General features: G+C 35.2%; 1 protein-coding gene across 1 annotated transcript in view; it reads right to left on the reverse strand.

Moving 5' to 3' along the window:
* Positions 1–17,500, reverse strand: part of LOC124423046 (teneurin-a) — a 483,434-nt gene that overhangs the window by 393,966 nt on the left and 71,968 nt on the right. The gene's annotated exons all lie outside the window — the stretch shown is intronic.

Raw genomic sequence — 17,500 nt, forward strand, 5'->3', positions numbered from 1 at the left:
CATAGTCGAGATTTAAATGTTTTCTTGCTAGCTATTGCCAAATACATACATCAATTTTTAATCAACTTTTATTTATGAGATTTTTTTTCTTCAAAATAAGGGATAAGATGAAACAAAAAAAGAATAAGAAATAATTCGATTAAAATCAAATCAAATCAAATCATATCCCTATAAGTGAAAGATATCTTTTTCTCTCGGTTTTAAGATCATTACAAGTATTCGTGCTATTCACTTTAAAAGAACACAATATCCTAAGCATATGTCTTTCTTCTTTGTACGACAGAAGAAACGCGAGTTTTAATAACGATCGAGTGATTAAGCGAGAAATGTCACTTTAACGGTGCCAAAGCCGGCGTTTCGACTACGTGGCACTTAGAAACTTTATATCCGCGATCCGCTTAAACGACACTTTCGCTGAAATGAGAAAAAGGAAAGAGAGAAAGACGTGTCTCGCATCGATTAAGGAAAGAAAAAATTTAAATTCTTCTTTCTGTCGAAACTGGTAACGGTATTCTCGAGTCTTCGTCGACTAGGGAAAAGAGAAAGAAAGAAAGAGAGAGAGAGAGAGAGAGAGAGAGAGAGAGAGATAAAAAAAAGAGACAGAGAGGGTAGAACAATAAATTACCAGCCGTACCGGCCGTAAACGGAGGTATTAACTTTCTCGTTGAAACGACAAATCCGTTTAACGCTCAGCCACGCCGACTGCATCTGTAATAAGTTCTGTTTGCTTCCGCTGCAGGACCACTGAATGAGAAAGACAGATAGACAAAGAGAAAGAGAGAGAGAGAGAGAGAGAGAGTGAGAGAGAGAGAGAGAGAGACTTTCAGTCGTACGTTTATTTTACGAATGCAGATAGGCATTATGAAGGCGGAACCACTGTATGGGAGGAAGAGAGGAATACCAGCGAAAAATATGGTAAATTCGTGCGTTATGCACTTGACTCTTCTGCTGCATTCGCGAGCGATGTATTCTGAAGAAAATGTCGATGGCTTGCACGTTCTACTACTACTTTTTTCATTTTGCCTTCTAGACCCAACGAAATTCGTAACGACGGATTTTCATAAAAGACATCATTCGATTTATCAGAGAAAAAAAAGAGAGAGAGAGAGAGACAGTAAGAGAGTGAGATATTTAGAAATATAGTAACAATTATAATAACACGATTATATATGAAATATATGAAATAATATTTTCTATTTGAAAGATTATTTTAAATGACAATAATTGTATTGACTTATTCATTTCTTTTATATTAATATATCTCTTTTATATATATATATATATATATATATATATATATTTTATATTATATATATATATATATATTTTATATATATATATATATATATATATATATTCAATGTGCTAAAAAAAAAGAAATAATGATTTCAATCCTGTATATTACAAATTATGGACTGCATCGAGAAGAATGCAATGTAAGATGGAACGATAAAGCTATGGTACGTATATACGTGACTAGAATTTCCAGGGAATGGACATTATTCTTTTTTTTTCTTTTTTTTTTTCTAAACGTGAAGCTTTCCAAGCAGCGAGTCGTGAAAAAAGAATAAAGTCGAGAGTCGAGAGGAAGGATCGATCAGCTGATTCCCAAGGGTAAACTAAACTTTCCATACCTCCTCTTTCTGTCTTTCTCTATTCGTTGCCAAGCAATATAACTTTTCCAAATCCAGATTAATTTTTCTACTAAAATTTTATCATCAAAATCGAGACACTGGCACGGATGTGTGATTCCTTTTGCTAACGTATATTTTGTGGATCTTTTTTCCATTTTTCTTTTTTTCTTTTTTTTTTTGCGTTTCTTTCGATCGTTGAAAGCTCAGCGCTCACGTACGTATTTTCTTCCCCAAATATCCCAACTGTCTCGATCCGTTCTGGATCGAATCCAAGAGAAGCAAGAAGCAAAAAGATGACTTGAAAATTTCTAAGGGAAACCGTCCGAAATTTTTGGAGGGGTTCCCTCCTAATCTAAGAGAACGAAGGTCCGATGAACACTTTCCAATTTGTTGCCGATGAGCATTGGCGACTCTCGAAAAGTTCCTACGGCTAAATCATTCGAAGTAAAAGGAAAGGGTAGAGTTATCGGTAAAGCTATATACAGACAATACTGTGTATTATGCAGTAAGTTACCAGGACGAGGCGACATCGAGAGATAGAGAGAGAGAGAGAGAGAGAAAGAAAGATAAATAGATAGATAGATAGATAGATAGATAGATAGATAGATAGATAGATAGATAGATAGAAAAAGCTTCTATCTCTTTTATTTCCTATCGATTTTTCTTTCGCTCCGTTTCTACTAAAAAAGACATATCCACCCGCAAAAAAGGAGAAAAGAAAAAAAAATATACCTTCTTCTTTTCTATAAATAAACCGTCCTCGACGTATACTACATTTCTGTTGGTTGGATATCAGCAGCTATCTGTATTTCGAGTATCGTCGATGCCTCCGACGTAACATTCTTTTTCTAAAATTGAATGCATCCGAATATAACGAGAAACAATGTTAAACTACCTTTTTTCTATGTACATTTATATACACACATATACATTTGTGTATATAGATAGATAAAGAGAGAAAGAAAGAGAGAGAGAGAGAGAGAGAGAGAGAGAGAGAATTCGAAGTGGCACTACCCAAATCATTTGCACGGAGCAGCATTTGCCGTTATCGCGTTACCACGAATGAGAGAAACAAAAGAATGAGGAGAGAAAAGTGGGAAAAAGTGTGTAAGAGAAAAAGAGAGAGAAAGGAAACGAATCAGATAGTAGGAAGATCCAAGCATTATCCACGCACTATCCTATCCCCGTTTTCGAGGAGATCGAATTATCCTATTCTTTCTCTCTACACTGTCCATTTTTGCGAGTGCTTTCCTCTAATGTACTTTCCGCGAAGCGTTCCGATTTTAATTTAAAAGAGAATTGTGAATGGTGTTTCCTGAACTAGTCGTGTAGTTCGTTCAAGATATAATCAAGATCTTTTTGTACAGTTGAAGGAAAAACGTTCGATATTAACGAATGTATAGATAAACATAATAGAAATAGATGAATCGTTTATGTATTATTACCGTTTATGTCGATAGATCAAACGTTCCGAAAGTATACTAATACGGATAGAAATCGAAAGAAAAAGAAATAGAAAGGGAACGTCTTTGAAACAGGCAATATTACTTTTGAAAAACCCAATAAAGAACTATCTCTAAGAAAGAGAAGTAAAGATACAAATATCCGTGTGTGGTATCTGGAAGCAACGGAATATAAAAGGTTCCCAATGGTCTCAAAGCGAACACATTGAATACAAGTTTCCGTATCGATCGATCAAGCCGTTCTTCATCCGTTTCGTTATATACATATATAACGAAATATATATAAATATATACAAACGTAGTAACTATGTGTGTATGTACATATGTATTTATGTATGTAGAATCGAATGATATGGAATATTCGCGCGAGAACACCATACTCCCGGTGGGTACTTTAACTACGAGGGAAGGAGAGATCATCCGTTGCGTTGAAAAGCGTTTATCCGTACGAACCACTTTTCAAATCCCATAGAATACATCTCTCGAGAGAGGGTCACGACGATCTTTTCTATCTTTTAACGTGGACAAAAAAAAAGAAAAAAGAAATGCATTAATTCTTCGCAAATTCAAAGTACTTTTTTTCTTTACCCCATTTGACAATTTGCAACGATTAATAAAAATTGTATTATTTTAAGAAAAAAAAAAAAAAAAAAAAAATCTATCGGACCCTGTATCGGACCAATTAAATTCTTGAGTTTTGACAATGACCAGAAAATATTTTGCATCGTTTTAATACTCATATCATATCTGTTTTTTACTTTACTTGTATCATCACGTATCCCGTGTAAATATTTTTGAGATGAAGAAAAACTATATATATATTATCAAGATAATGAAATATGAATTTTTTTTGTATTACCATTGACGAAATTGTCTCACAAGAAACATACGGAATACAAAGTATACCACCATTATCGTTGATAGCTTAGTCGCTTCAAGGAAAGGATGAGAAGGATAAAAAGATGAAAGGAAGGAAGGAAGAAAGAAAGGAAGGAAGGAAGGAAGGAAGGAAGGAAGGAGAAAACGATCGAGGAGAGAACAGCAAAGAGGGGAATGCGTTTTCAGGAAATTTCCCTGTAGCCCCATGCGCAAATATTTATCGGCAGTATCGGGAGCCGTGCAAGCTGGTACGAACGTGTACGGTCACGCGGTGGCACACACATACACACACACAACATATACATACAAGCACATATACTGATACGACACAGACTGTTAGAAAAAGACATGCGTGGGCGACACGTAAAAAGCCGTAGTATGCATCTGGGAGCTGTGTGAATAAATGCATAAAAATGTCTGCTTTTGCGTGCTTTGCTCTCTCTTTCTCTCTCCCTTTCTCCTCTCTTTCTTTTTTTCCTATTTCGAACCACCGTCGCGGCGCCAAGACCATTGCCGTGAAAATTTCTTTGGATCTAGAACGTGCCAGCCGAATGTTAACCTTTCGGGCACGTCGCGGATTGACTACGCTCACGACCTACATATATTTTTTCTTTCTTTGTCTCTCTCTCTCTCTCTCTCTTTCTTTCTCTTTCTTTCTCTACTGTAATAGCGCATCCAAGACACATACCAGTACATGTCGCCCTTCTCTAACTTCGATCGACAAGAAACGAAACGAAAAGACATGAGGAAAGCGTGCTGCTATTGGTGGGCCAGCATTGAGAACCGAAAGTAGAGACTCACGTGTCTCTTTTTCTTTTCTCCGAGTCATGAGAAAATTCGCTTCACGTCGTTCTCGTTTTCAGAGACGAATCCTATACATCGCGTTAGCTACAGATCGAAGAAACACGATTATTGACGTTTCTAATGTTTCTTTACTTTCTTCATTAGAATTACTATGTGAATTGTTTATATTGGAATATTCGTTTTTAAATGTTTTCTTAAAGGAGAGAACATTCGAAATTCTTAAAATGATAATAATTAGAGAAATGTATTATGTAATGATTTTGATATAAGATATAAGATATAAATTAAATGTTTCAAAGACGACAGGAGAGAACTTATTTTCGGATAGGCAAGAAGACGTCTAGAAATGAACAACGTTGGTACGATGTTTACCGCAGGCGTTTATGCTTGCGACTGCGAGGAGGATTCGATCGAATGCAACGGACCGCGGCAACGCAATTTTCCAGCGGTTGCGCTTTCGCCGACTATTAACTCAATTATAATTATTATGCCAGCGTTTCACTCGGGGCGATCGGGAGCCCTATAATTTTCCTAACGGGCGAAGGGATAAAAACCATTGTGCGAGTGATCGAGATTTCATTTCTCTTTCCCTTTTTATCTTTTTTGTTTTCTTTTTTTGTAACTTTTTATTCGAAGAAAAATATTCAATTATATACGCAGACTCATACGTATGTATATTGTAAAATATGATATAAGGTATTGTTGAAATAAGTACGAAAGAAAAATTTTAACAGAAATAAAAAAGAAAAAAAAATAAAGAAATAAAAGAAGATAAAACGAAACGGGATTAAAAATATTAAATGCATGTAAAGATATTTGAACCAAAAGAGAAACTAATACATTGATAATAATAATAATAATAATAAATGGAAATGGATAAAAAAAGATAAAATAGATTAAAAATATAAAAGGAAATATAAATTAATTATATAATCGAGATAGTTGTCTTTCAATTTAACTGATCGTAATGCATGATTATCGGGAAAATATGTCAATACTTGACGATTCAAGGAACATGTTATGTATGCAAAAACTATTTCGAGAAGATTCGCCGTTTCGCGCGTTTAAAATCTACTCGAGTGAAGCTCTCCTGCTGGTAAAGCTACGTCGACGTTCCATCAACGTCGATTTTAATAAAGGAGGACATGAGATTCGTATCGATGATCTGTCATCTTCGAAAGCGTATGTGGGAAGAGCTAGCATATTCCTGTTGACAGTACAAGAGAGAGAGAGAGAGAGAGAGAGAGAGAGAGAGAGAGAGAGAGAGAGAGAGATATTATCGTTCAAAAATATCTTAATTTATCAGTGAAATCATTGAGTGAGTTCATAGAACATACATTCACTTTGAAGTATTATTAACGCCCGTAAATCGTGATTATCTCAAATACGAGTGATAAATCAAACGATATATTATTAACAGCAAGTAACCAGCGCGTTGCGGAAAATCGACGATGGTTTTCCTACGATTTCCCGTGGCACGCGTCGCTAACACCGAATATAGTATGCATATGTTGTATACATTTGTGTGCGTACATATGTAAATGTGTATGAGTATATATTTCGCACAAATCGAGTATACGCGTAGATAGGTATATATATATACATATATATATATATATATATATATATATATATATATATATACGCACACACACATACACACATAATATATATACGAATACACACGCACATACATATATACGTCGAATGGTAAAGAGTGCCCTATCATTCGACAGTGACGGCTTACAAATTAGAACCGTTGCTCGGGATCCGCATTGCTCCATTTCGACTGCGGCAGAATGCATTTGCTTCGTTCCGGTTCTCCGCTTCTCCGCTCTCCGCAGGCTCGCTTAGTCGGGACATGAGGGTTTCGCTGGGATTAAAGTGCATCGAGAAATCGAGTCTATGTAACGGGATACACGTATCCTCCATTGTATGCTAGGTATTCTGTCAAAAATATGCACGCGTTATTATTTCCCTTACCTTAAATGGAACTTCTTTTTTTTCTTTTTCTTTCCTGGTGCTCTTTTTTTTTAAAATTTTCATATCTTTTTTTTTCTAAAGAACGATATCAGAGATACTTCGAAAATCATATATTTTTAAAAAATTTGTTTTTACCTCATTTTTTTTATATCTCTTATTCTTTCTATATCCGCAAATATTTTCGAAACTGGTAACTATGAATCTGTTACGAAAACAAAACAAAACAGAAAGAAATAAAAATTGAACTATTCAAGAGTAACAGATATCTAACTCTTGTTACATCAAAACTCGAATTTCTTAACGAACGGCCGATCGTTAATTGGTCTCGACCCATTATGATCGTATTTTTGCTCTCCTCGAACTCTCGTAATTTCTTTTCATTTTTCCATAACGAGGGAATTTCATTGGAAATCGTTCGGTACGATATGGAGCATCCTTGAATTTTCATACCGTGTATATTAATAAGAGGAAAAGAGAGAAAGTAAAAGAAAGAAAAAGAGAGAGAGAGAGACTGATAGATAGAAAGGGGGAGTAGTATAAGGTAAGCTCGATGCGGCACGTTTTCCGTTCGTTCGGTTCTTCACCTTTCCATCGAGTCCCAAGACCCACTTTAGCTTTGAACTCCTACCACGCTCGAGATATAATCGATAGCTCTTAATATTTTATTCATAAACATTTTAATTCGGAGTAATATTTCATTCGCCATGAACTATTATTGAAAGCTTGAAAAACAAAAATAAATTCGGTAATGATTATATTCCGTTCAAAAATAAGGGAACTTTGTTTTTGAAATAAAAAAAAGAAAGAAAGGAAAAACAAAAAGAGAGGAAAAAAATAGAAAAATTTCATTTTTACTAAATAACAGTAATTACGAGGAGCAACGAAAAATTTACAACGTCAGGAAAATGAATTTCTCTTTTTTACGAGACACGCACATGCTTTTTGTATAGCAGCCTTCGGCGTGTTTCGTCAGAGCTTTCTCTAGCACAGGGGATGGCAAATCCTATTTCCTTGCAAGCAACGCGTGTCAGCTGTCATCGCGGAAAGAGAAGAGAAGAGAGAGAGAGAGAGAGGGTGAACTTCATATGACCGAGCGCTCGCTCGAGCGGAACGATTTACTTCGCCTCGACAGTGTTTCCAGATGTCCCCAACGTTCTCTTTCTAAAACCTGCAATAACAATCTCTCTTCTCTTTCTCTCTCTCTTTCTTTCTTTATCTTTCTCTCTCTCTCTCTCTCTCTCTCTCTTTCTCTCTCTCTTTTTCTTTCTTTCTCTCTCTTCTTTTATCTTTTTGGAAATACTTTGATTATCAAAACTATAGATATCACTTTTGAAGAAAAAAATTTATTAAAATTTTCAAATTTTCATAATTAATAATTATCATTATAATGAAAGTAATTTTTACAAATTTTCGAATAAAGAATTTCTCACTTGAACTTATGGATGTACATATCTTGTTATATTGAAATGTTATAAATAGAGAACTCAAAGTCGTATAACATTAGTTCATTGTCCTTCTCTAAAAGAAGAATAAATGTACCTCATGTGTGTACCTGTTAATTCCCAGCTATAGCTCTTGGACGAGGCGAGTAGTACAATACAACAGGCTCGACCATTTACAAAGTAGTCGTAGACACGTTAGCCCCCGCATCCACCTCGGCGATGACAACAGGCATCCGGCCAGACCATCCGTAACACGTGTTGGCCGCGCGTTTCGCTCGATTTTCATTATAAGAGGAAATAAAAGCAAATGGATCGCGTCCGACTACGAGCATTTATTGCAAAGTATACACACACACACACACACACATACATACACAAATATACACATGTACAATTGAAACGCATATATGTACGTACATATATATAGGATTATACTCGGTATCACGTGCGAGGAAAGCTGTCCTAAAGGAATGAAATAGAAGATAAAAAAGAAAAGAAAGAAAAACAAATGAAATTTCTCTTTGCGAGAAGAAAATTGTATTAAAATTCTTAGTCGTTTGTAAAACGAAATAGCAATGGACAGTCTTTACGCAAACGTACGATGTATCCAATGAAATAACAAGGCAAACTCAACATGATGTATTTCCATAGATCGTTGGAAACATATTACGCTACTTCCCTTCTGATACTTGCTAGTTTAAAAAGCCTTATTTTCACGTAGAATCTATGTATGTATATGCAGAAATTACAACGACTATAAAGCGTCTAATTTTCTCGGTTTAAACTCACCCTTAAAAATTTCTCGTCCAGCTTTAGTTCTGCGTCGGTCTTTATATTTCTCGTTTAAAGTCATTTTGAGTAATAGGATTTAGAGGTTGGCAAAAAAAAAAAAGAAAAGAAAAACGTAAAGAAAAGTAAAGAAAAGAAAAGAAAAGAAAGGGAAAGAAAAAAATGAAGAAGAGAAAAGTTAAAAAAAAAACGGCAGTCGACTAAATTCCAAGTCGGTTCACGTGAACACCGTGATTCAAATTGCCTCCGACATGCGAGAGTTATAACATGTACTATGGACATGTACATACATTGTATAGTGACTTCTTGTTATATATCATACGACTAATGGGATATCCCTCTAATAAATATGTAAATATAATCATGGAAAATAAAACACATATCGATTGATCGTTATTTATTTTTTTCTCCTTCCTAATCTTTTTCAATCAAGAAATAAGATTACGTAAATCGTTCAACTCGTTTATACGTTGGATTACTAAGCTAGGTACACATGATTCAGTAATAAACTGCTTTTCACGCAAGGACGAACTTTAATCGTAACTTTTACACGGTATTCCGCAGATTCAAGAGACTACTGCTACCACTACTACTACTACTACTATTACTACTACTATTACTACTATTACTACTACTACTACTACTGCCTTAGTCGCAAGGGATTAGGTCGAACTGTATGTATCGCAGTTAAAATAGTTTCGCCACGAAGATCAAACGAGTACTGGTAGAAGAGGAGAAAGAAGAGGAGGAGGAGAAGAAGGGTGAAGGAAAGAGCGTTTAGCGGATGAACGCGCACCTTCAAGCTCACGATCCCAAAGATGACTATTTAAATATTTAAATAGTTACGATATCGAATGGCGCTGCTTGTGAAAAAAGTTTTAATTTTTTGCTTGACTGTCGTTACCTTCTTTCGAGAAGTTCTACAAACAGAATGGAAAAAAAGGAAAATATAAAATAAAAAGGAAAAGAAAAAAAAAGGAAAGCGGAAGGAAGAAATGTTCAAAAAAAAAAAGGGAAACGGAAAAGTAGAAAAAGTGAGAAGATAGATAGAAATCCGAGGGTCGACATGGCTGAAATAATGTTTCTAATCTACCGTCTAATTGATACTTATTACGATGGTAGACCGATGGAAACGAGAAATTATTATCGTGGTAAGCCGTCTTTCGTATTTTTATCGCACGGCACCAACATCGAAGGTTCGTTTCGAAAATGGCACGTTTTATCGGAACACGTAGGGAACTCATTCTTTTTTACTCTGGATATTCTAGATATGAAGAAATAAGTTTGTTTCTAGCTAAGAAAAAAAAAAGTAAAGACGAAAAGGAAAAAACAATTGTTATTAATTTATAATTAATTTGTATCTTTTTAATAATTCGCATATGTATTATTAATTAACGATTGAAATAACAACGACTTTATTCGTGAAATTTCTTCGAATATACAAAGAAAAAAATTCTATTTATCAGGCAAAGAAAATGGCCAAGTTTTTTCAAAACAAGACGTAAACTTCACAAGTCGTACGACGTAGTCCCTTTTGAATGAAAAATCTCGAAGCATTATGACAAAAGTTTAATATCAATTTACGAGGAGAACGTTGCACCGGTATAATCTCTAGTTACACTATGGTGTACGGTCTTACCTAAGGGGCTTATAGTTGCTTTACTTTATTACTGATGTATGCGTGTACACGATCGGGGCATTGTTAGGACGGTTATAGGCAGCCGAACGAGCAGTTTCTACGAGCGTACGCCAACTATACTTTGCTAACTATATTCTCCTCTGTCTCTCTCTCCCTCTCCCTCTCTCTCTCTCTCTCTCTCTCTCTCTCTCTATGTGTGTGTGTGTATCTATCTATCTATCTCTTTCTAAAGCGTAGTGGAACAAACCAATAGCGAGGCTGTCGTCGTCGTCGGTATGCTTCAGAAGCACCTGATATTTATTCCGACCGTCGTCCCTCGCTTTAACACGACGTTACGTCTTGCTGCACGATTTAAGACTTTTTAATGCCTCTTGATGGTCCAACAATCTCTTATACTTATTTGCGATTCTTGCGAAAACGATGTCCAAGTAAGAACAAAGAAAAAAGAAAGCAATCAAAAATTACAATAATGTTTACGATGAACTGATAAAAATGATTAATTTATATACTTGATAAAAAAGTAAAATATGAATATACATATATTGCCCAATCATATTGTGAAAATTATTAAATTTACAATTACTGTGCTTCGTTTGTTCTATTTTGTTTTTTTTTTTTTTTTTTTTATAAACTATTCGTACATACATAGTAACGAAAAAAAAATCATTCAAATCGTGTTCGCACATGTACAAAATAACGAACGTAATCCGAGTTTTTCAACGCATGACACGCTTCCGGGTTTATGAAGGCTCGCACGAGGGACCAAGAGTGTATTCAAGTTTTAGCAGAAGGCACAATTATGGACAATGGAATTACATATTTCGAGGACGGTGGGTGATACAGCGTACGTTGCTAACAGGTACGAGGCACGCGCGAATTTACCTTGTTAATATCCCTTCTCGTCGTTGTCCAGCGAGAGGAAAGGTAGTATAGCAATTCGTTGCATTTTCAAAGCACGTGTTGCTTCAGCTCGAGTTCAATTCAGAAAATGTAACATTCGTTTCAAACACTTTGTCTGTTAAATGAGTCATCGAGAAATTCGTTCATGTGTTATTTTTAATATTTACAAAATCAATGAATTGTAAATAAAATTTAATAAGATTCGGTATAACAAAAAAAAAAAAAATAAAAATGAAAATAAAAATAAAAAATAAAAATACGACAGTGAGCTTTGTATACCTGTTTTACAAAGGAAAAAAAAACAAAAGGGGAAAGAAAAAAAAATACAATAATGAAAAAAGCGTTTAGTAAACGGTATCGATTTATGCGATATTGGCTTGGCAGTCGACGGTGTTAATGCTCCCTTCTACCGCAAGCTATTATTTTTTATAATTATCTTTACGGTTCCCCAGCGTTATTACGAGCTCTCGCATTAAAATCGATATTAATATCGAGAGAATGCATTATCCCGTCCACGTCCGGAATGGCTTCGGATAATAATAATACATGCAAGAGTGCACTTAGAATAGCGACTTTCCTAGACATTAACGAGCTAGCGAGATAATTCGACTCGATCGTAGAGTAACGTAGACGAGCGAAGCCCTGAAACAAGTGCCAGTTTCTCAGCAGTGTTTAGTACAATAACAGCGTTTGCGTCGTAATATACTCCGTAACAAATGAGTCTCTTAGCCTCTATGTCCGTAATACATCATTATCTATTTACATAAATTATGTACTATTACTTTGTTATAAGACAAGGTAGAGAAATGTTTGTCTTTTCTGGTGTTAATTTAAAAGAAATTTTTTATACGAATTATTTGTAAAAAAAATTGTTAATTAATTATTACCGATAGGACGAAAAATTACAAGAAGAATCTCGAATCCTTTAAAATAATCTTTGTTTGAAGTCTCTATGACTTTTAGTTTCTAAAATATTCAAATGTACAGAAAATCTATGTATTTACGGACACATTGATCTATATAATTTTTTGGAAGTCCATTGGTTTATATGAATATCTAGAAAAAGCGTACTAAATCAACTGATCAATGTAAACAGTTTGTTGATCAGAATTATAAATAGAGATATTTTGAAAACGATATATTCAGAACATTTTCATGCAATCGATATAATAATATCGATGTCGTTGATATCAAAAAGGCAATTCTTTTGAAAATCAGTAATTACTGTTCATTATTTATTCTTTTATAATAAAAATATGACTGTAATCATTTGTAATAATAATTAAAATTATAAAAATATAAATATTAAATAATTTTACTTTAATGCAATTTCGATTTTATCATTTTTTCCTTATCTTAGATATTTTACTCATCATTATATTGATTGTTTGCTTATTCTCATAATATAACGAGTGTCTTCAAACACACGAATCCTCAAAGTTATACGTATGTATATGTCATTTTTAAATACGTCTACGTGCTTGCATTCTGTATTTATATTATTAATTAATTGATATGAAAACTATCTATGAAAAAACAAAAAACAAAAAACGAAGAAGTAAATATTAATGATAAGAAAATTGCTATAATCAGTGCAAATCTGTTCAAGATATCGACAAATTGAGGACGATTCTTTTTCAATGTGTAACTTTTATTTAACATGGTTTTTATCATTTCCGTATTCTTTTTCCTCACTGAGTATTTTCTCTCACTCTCTTCCTCTGCACTTCGGTACCTTTTGATGTTCGGAAAAGTAAACGGAGGAGGATGGGAAAAGAAAAAGTGAGCGAGAAAGAGAAAGAGAGAGAGAGACAGACAGACAGAGAAATAGAAAGAGAAAGAGAGGGGGGAGAGAGAGAGAAAAGAAGAGAGAGAGAGAGAAAGAGAGAGAGAGAGAGAGAAAAGAAGAGAGAGAGAGAAAGAGAGAGAGAGAGAGAGAAAAGAAGAGAGAGAGAGAAAGAGAGAGAGAGAGAAGAAACTGTCCGGAATTGCTGCAGGGCGGACGTGCAGATAAAAATGTCACACTTCTATCTCGAGGGAGTAAGTGACGCCAGGGAATAACTGAGAAAGCAAGAGAGAGAGAGAGAGAAAGAGAGAGAGAGAGAAACGGAGATGGAGATAGGAAAGGATATGTATAGAAATAGTAAAAAGAGTTGTTGCGACGTTACCCAAGAAAACTGCTCTGGCGTTCTTTGTATCAACTTTAACATTAGTGTTACTACTTCCAGTCCCTCTCACTCTCACTCTTTCTTTTTGACTATACTGGGACTCACGAGAGACGTGCCCTATCCCGAGGCAGACAATACGATTCGCTTTTACTTGTCGCTCCTTTCGAGCGTCGAAAGTAGGAAACGCGAACAACGGCTTGAAAACGGCTTGGAAATGGCTCGGAAACGACTAAAAATCGACCTTTCTCTTTTCTTTTCTTTTCTTTCCTTTTCTTTTCTTTTCTTTCTTTCTTTCTTTCTATCTCCCGCATTCTCACATCTTTATACTTCGTACAATGAAATTTATAAAATTCATGCTCGTTTAAACGGGTTCTATTTCTTTCTTTTTTTTTCTTTCTTACGTTAATACCTGACCGTCCAACGTATAAATAGAAATCACAGATTGGTATATTTAATATGTACACGCCCGAAGCGATTATAAACGAGGGTAGAGGTGGGTGGTTGGGTAGGCTCGTTTAGTATATCACTACGATAATAGTGGAAAATTATTCGGAAACACGAGTCACTCGTATAATGTGAAACAGTTGGAAGGAAAGGATATCGTTACTGCCGGCCGCAGACGCAATGACAGCGAGCCGCTATTATACGGACGAGTTTATGATCGATAATTGCATCCATGCTAACGACGTGCTCGTTATCGATGAACATCTTCTTTCCACTCTTCTTTCCTTCCTCTTCTTCCGCCATTTTATCCATCTTACATTTCAACCCATTAAAATTCTGACCCTTTGGATATAAAACTGCCGATTCCAAGAAGTTCTTTGCATATAACGGGGAATCGGACCGTTTATGCCGTGTCGTTCTTCCTCTTTTTCCTTAAGCTTCGCTGTCTTTCTCTTTCTTTTTTTTATCTCTCTCTTTCCCCCTCTCTTTCCCTCTCTCTCTCTCTCTCTCTATCCTTCTCTGCCTCCTTCATCTTTATAAAGGCAAAGCCCAGGGGATAAATCACGTAAAATACGTTGAGCGAATGATTAAAATCAACTACGTCGAGCTGCACGCTTTGGAATTACACCTAACGGTTCGTTGCTTATAATGAAATTATGAGATATGAATTATGAACCATGCAGCAACAACGCCACGACCAATATCAATAGTAACAACAGCTATGTGTTTTAAAAAATTTAAAGATAATTAACACGACAGCCTTTGGCTAATCATGACGATCGGTTCTTCTCATTCGATCGTTCCGATTCTTTATTTAAATGAAAATCATCATTTTACTTTCTTTAAATCTAAAAAGAGAAAGATATAAAATGTATAGGAGTGTATAGGAGTTGGTTGGTAAAAAAAAACTGGACGAAATACATGATAAGCATAATTACGTTGATATTTTAACCACGGAACATTGTCTTTATAATACGTATTCTTTCAAGCATAACATAAATGTAAGTAGCATTGTAAAAGAGGAAGGAAAGAAGGAAGAAAGATTTCGTGTCGTCCTAATGACACCATTTACCTATTTCACACATCGTAACTTTGATGGCTTATGTTTTCTATTTTTTTTAGTAGTACCTATCTACTTTAACGAAAAAATTCACGACCGCGAAATAACCGAATGGAGATATAACATTTCGAGAGTAATGAGAGAGAGAGAGAGAGTGAGGAAAAAAGAAGAAAAAATGACGCATACAAATGCATTAGTAAAAAGAAACTCTGACTAACGTAAATCGAGCATACTTCGTGCGAGAAGGAATTTCAATGTAAAAATTTCAAAACTAAATAAACTTTAAACTCGCGCCAGGAACTAAGACGAATCAGGGCGATAGTCCGGAGGTAAAAGTTCTGAGAAGAGATAAGAAAATAGTCGTAGTGTTCTCTCTTTCTTTTTCTTTCTTCTCTCTCTCTCTCTCTCTCTCTCTTTCTTTCTCTCTCTTTCTCACTCACATGCCCTCACTCGCTTTCTTAAGTTCTGCATAAAGCGGTCGAGTTTTAGGTCGAGACGAAAGATTACTTCTACTCTGATTAGAGATGCGAATGGGTCGCGTAGGTATATATAAAAATAGCATTGCTTATAATAATGAAAGCCTGATTAAAATGAATTGAAAAAGTGGGATAGGAATATGAAATGTCGACGAAAGTAAAAGAGAGAGAGAGAGAGAGAGAGAGAGAGAAGAAATAGAAAGATAGAAATAGAGCAGACGAACGGAGCGAGAAAAGGAGAATACTTTTGAATAAAGTTGAAATATTTCCCGAGTAGTCTTTCTCTCTTCCTCTTTTTCATTTTTTTCGCGCACGTTCGCTCAAGTTTCAAAGAAGGAAAATCGCGTGTCAGGAGAGGCTTCTCGCCTTGGTCGGTACACCTTTGCTCGTACGCCTTTGTTATCCTTCAATGTTCGGTCGTACCACCCAAGCGTACCTCCTGCCAGCTGTATTACCGTTCATGAAAGCTATAATTACAGATAGTATGCGAGGGACTGGATACCATCGTGTGGCACGTATGAACGTATACCTATTCTTTTACTATAAGCCTTTTCAATTTTTACATTACTTATTTACGTAATATTGATTGTTACTATTAAGAATATTTCATGATAATATCATTTTTCTTTTGACAGTTACGTTCATATAAGGATACTTTTTATCAGATTAATCTCGTTTTTGTTGATCTATCAGACGAATCATTAAAAGGAATAATTGAATCAATTATCAAAAGAAAAAATATATTTTACGAGAAAACGAATGTTTTGAATTGTCCTATCTCACGAACGAGACATCGTTCGAACATCGGCGAATACTCTGCGAGACTCGATTTACGTACTCGCCAGGGACCTTTAAATCTAATCTGATTAACGGTTACGCTACGAACGATCCATACATAACGCGGAATGATATTGCAGCCAGCTCGAATCTCCCACACGTCTCGACCAACACTTTCGGTTACGATCGTTTCCCAATATCACCTCGGGTACGTTCTATGCTAACTAACACGGCCGGTTAATTACTCGGAACGTTTATGCGTATACGAATGGTGTCATTGCGCTGGATGATACAAATATAAATCAATCGAGAGAAGACAGTTATCTCGATCTTAATGATTATAAATGACGTCATAGATACGAACAAGCTATCGTGTCGTTAGAAAATCGTTGATTCATTTCTGAACAATTTTATCCCCAATACAATTTAACTTGAACGATGTCAGAACTGCCTTTCCCTTTTGTACAATCACTAGTAAGATGAATTAGAGATTTAAGAGGCAAGTTTCGTTGGGATAAGCTTTCGAAGATTGATCATAAAGCAACGTATCTGCGGTTACAACGATCCGATCGAAACTACGATCCTTGTGTGTAATACTCCAACGTTCGATTAAATTCAATTTCGCAAACTCGCACTGCTTTCGGTTATTCGCACCATCTCAATGACGCAATCTCAATAATCCCAAGGTAAATGGTTCTGAAATGGTATTACTCGTGATAATTCACCACTACTGAAATACGAATATTATTACAACTTGAAAGATGTTATTAAATTTTTCTATTCTTTTAAATATTCATCGGATATAATACAGAAACATAAATGTTTTTCTAAATTGCCGAGAAATCATTAAATATTGATATTAAAACGTTTAATATCCAATCGATTAAATTTTAAGACGACGAAATATTATTTAATGCCAATGGCAGTATTTTCTTTTTGATATACACCTCTTACCAACCACGATGTATTTTTCAACGTCTCGTGACGTCGAGGATAGCGTGTTAACCGATGGTTAACGCACAACTCGTATCTGAGTGACGTA

Source organism: Vespa crabro, chromosome 3 (assembly GCF_910589235.1).
Source record: "Vespa crabro chromosome 3, iyVesCrab1.2, whole genome shotgun sequence".
NCBI classification, from domain to species: Eukaryota; Metazoa; Arthropoda; class Insecta; order Hymenoptera; family Vespidae; genus Vespa; species Vespa crabro.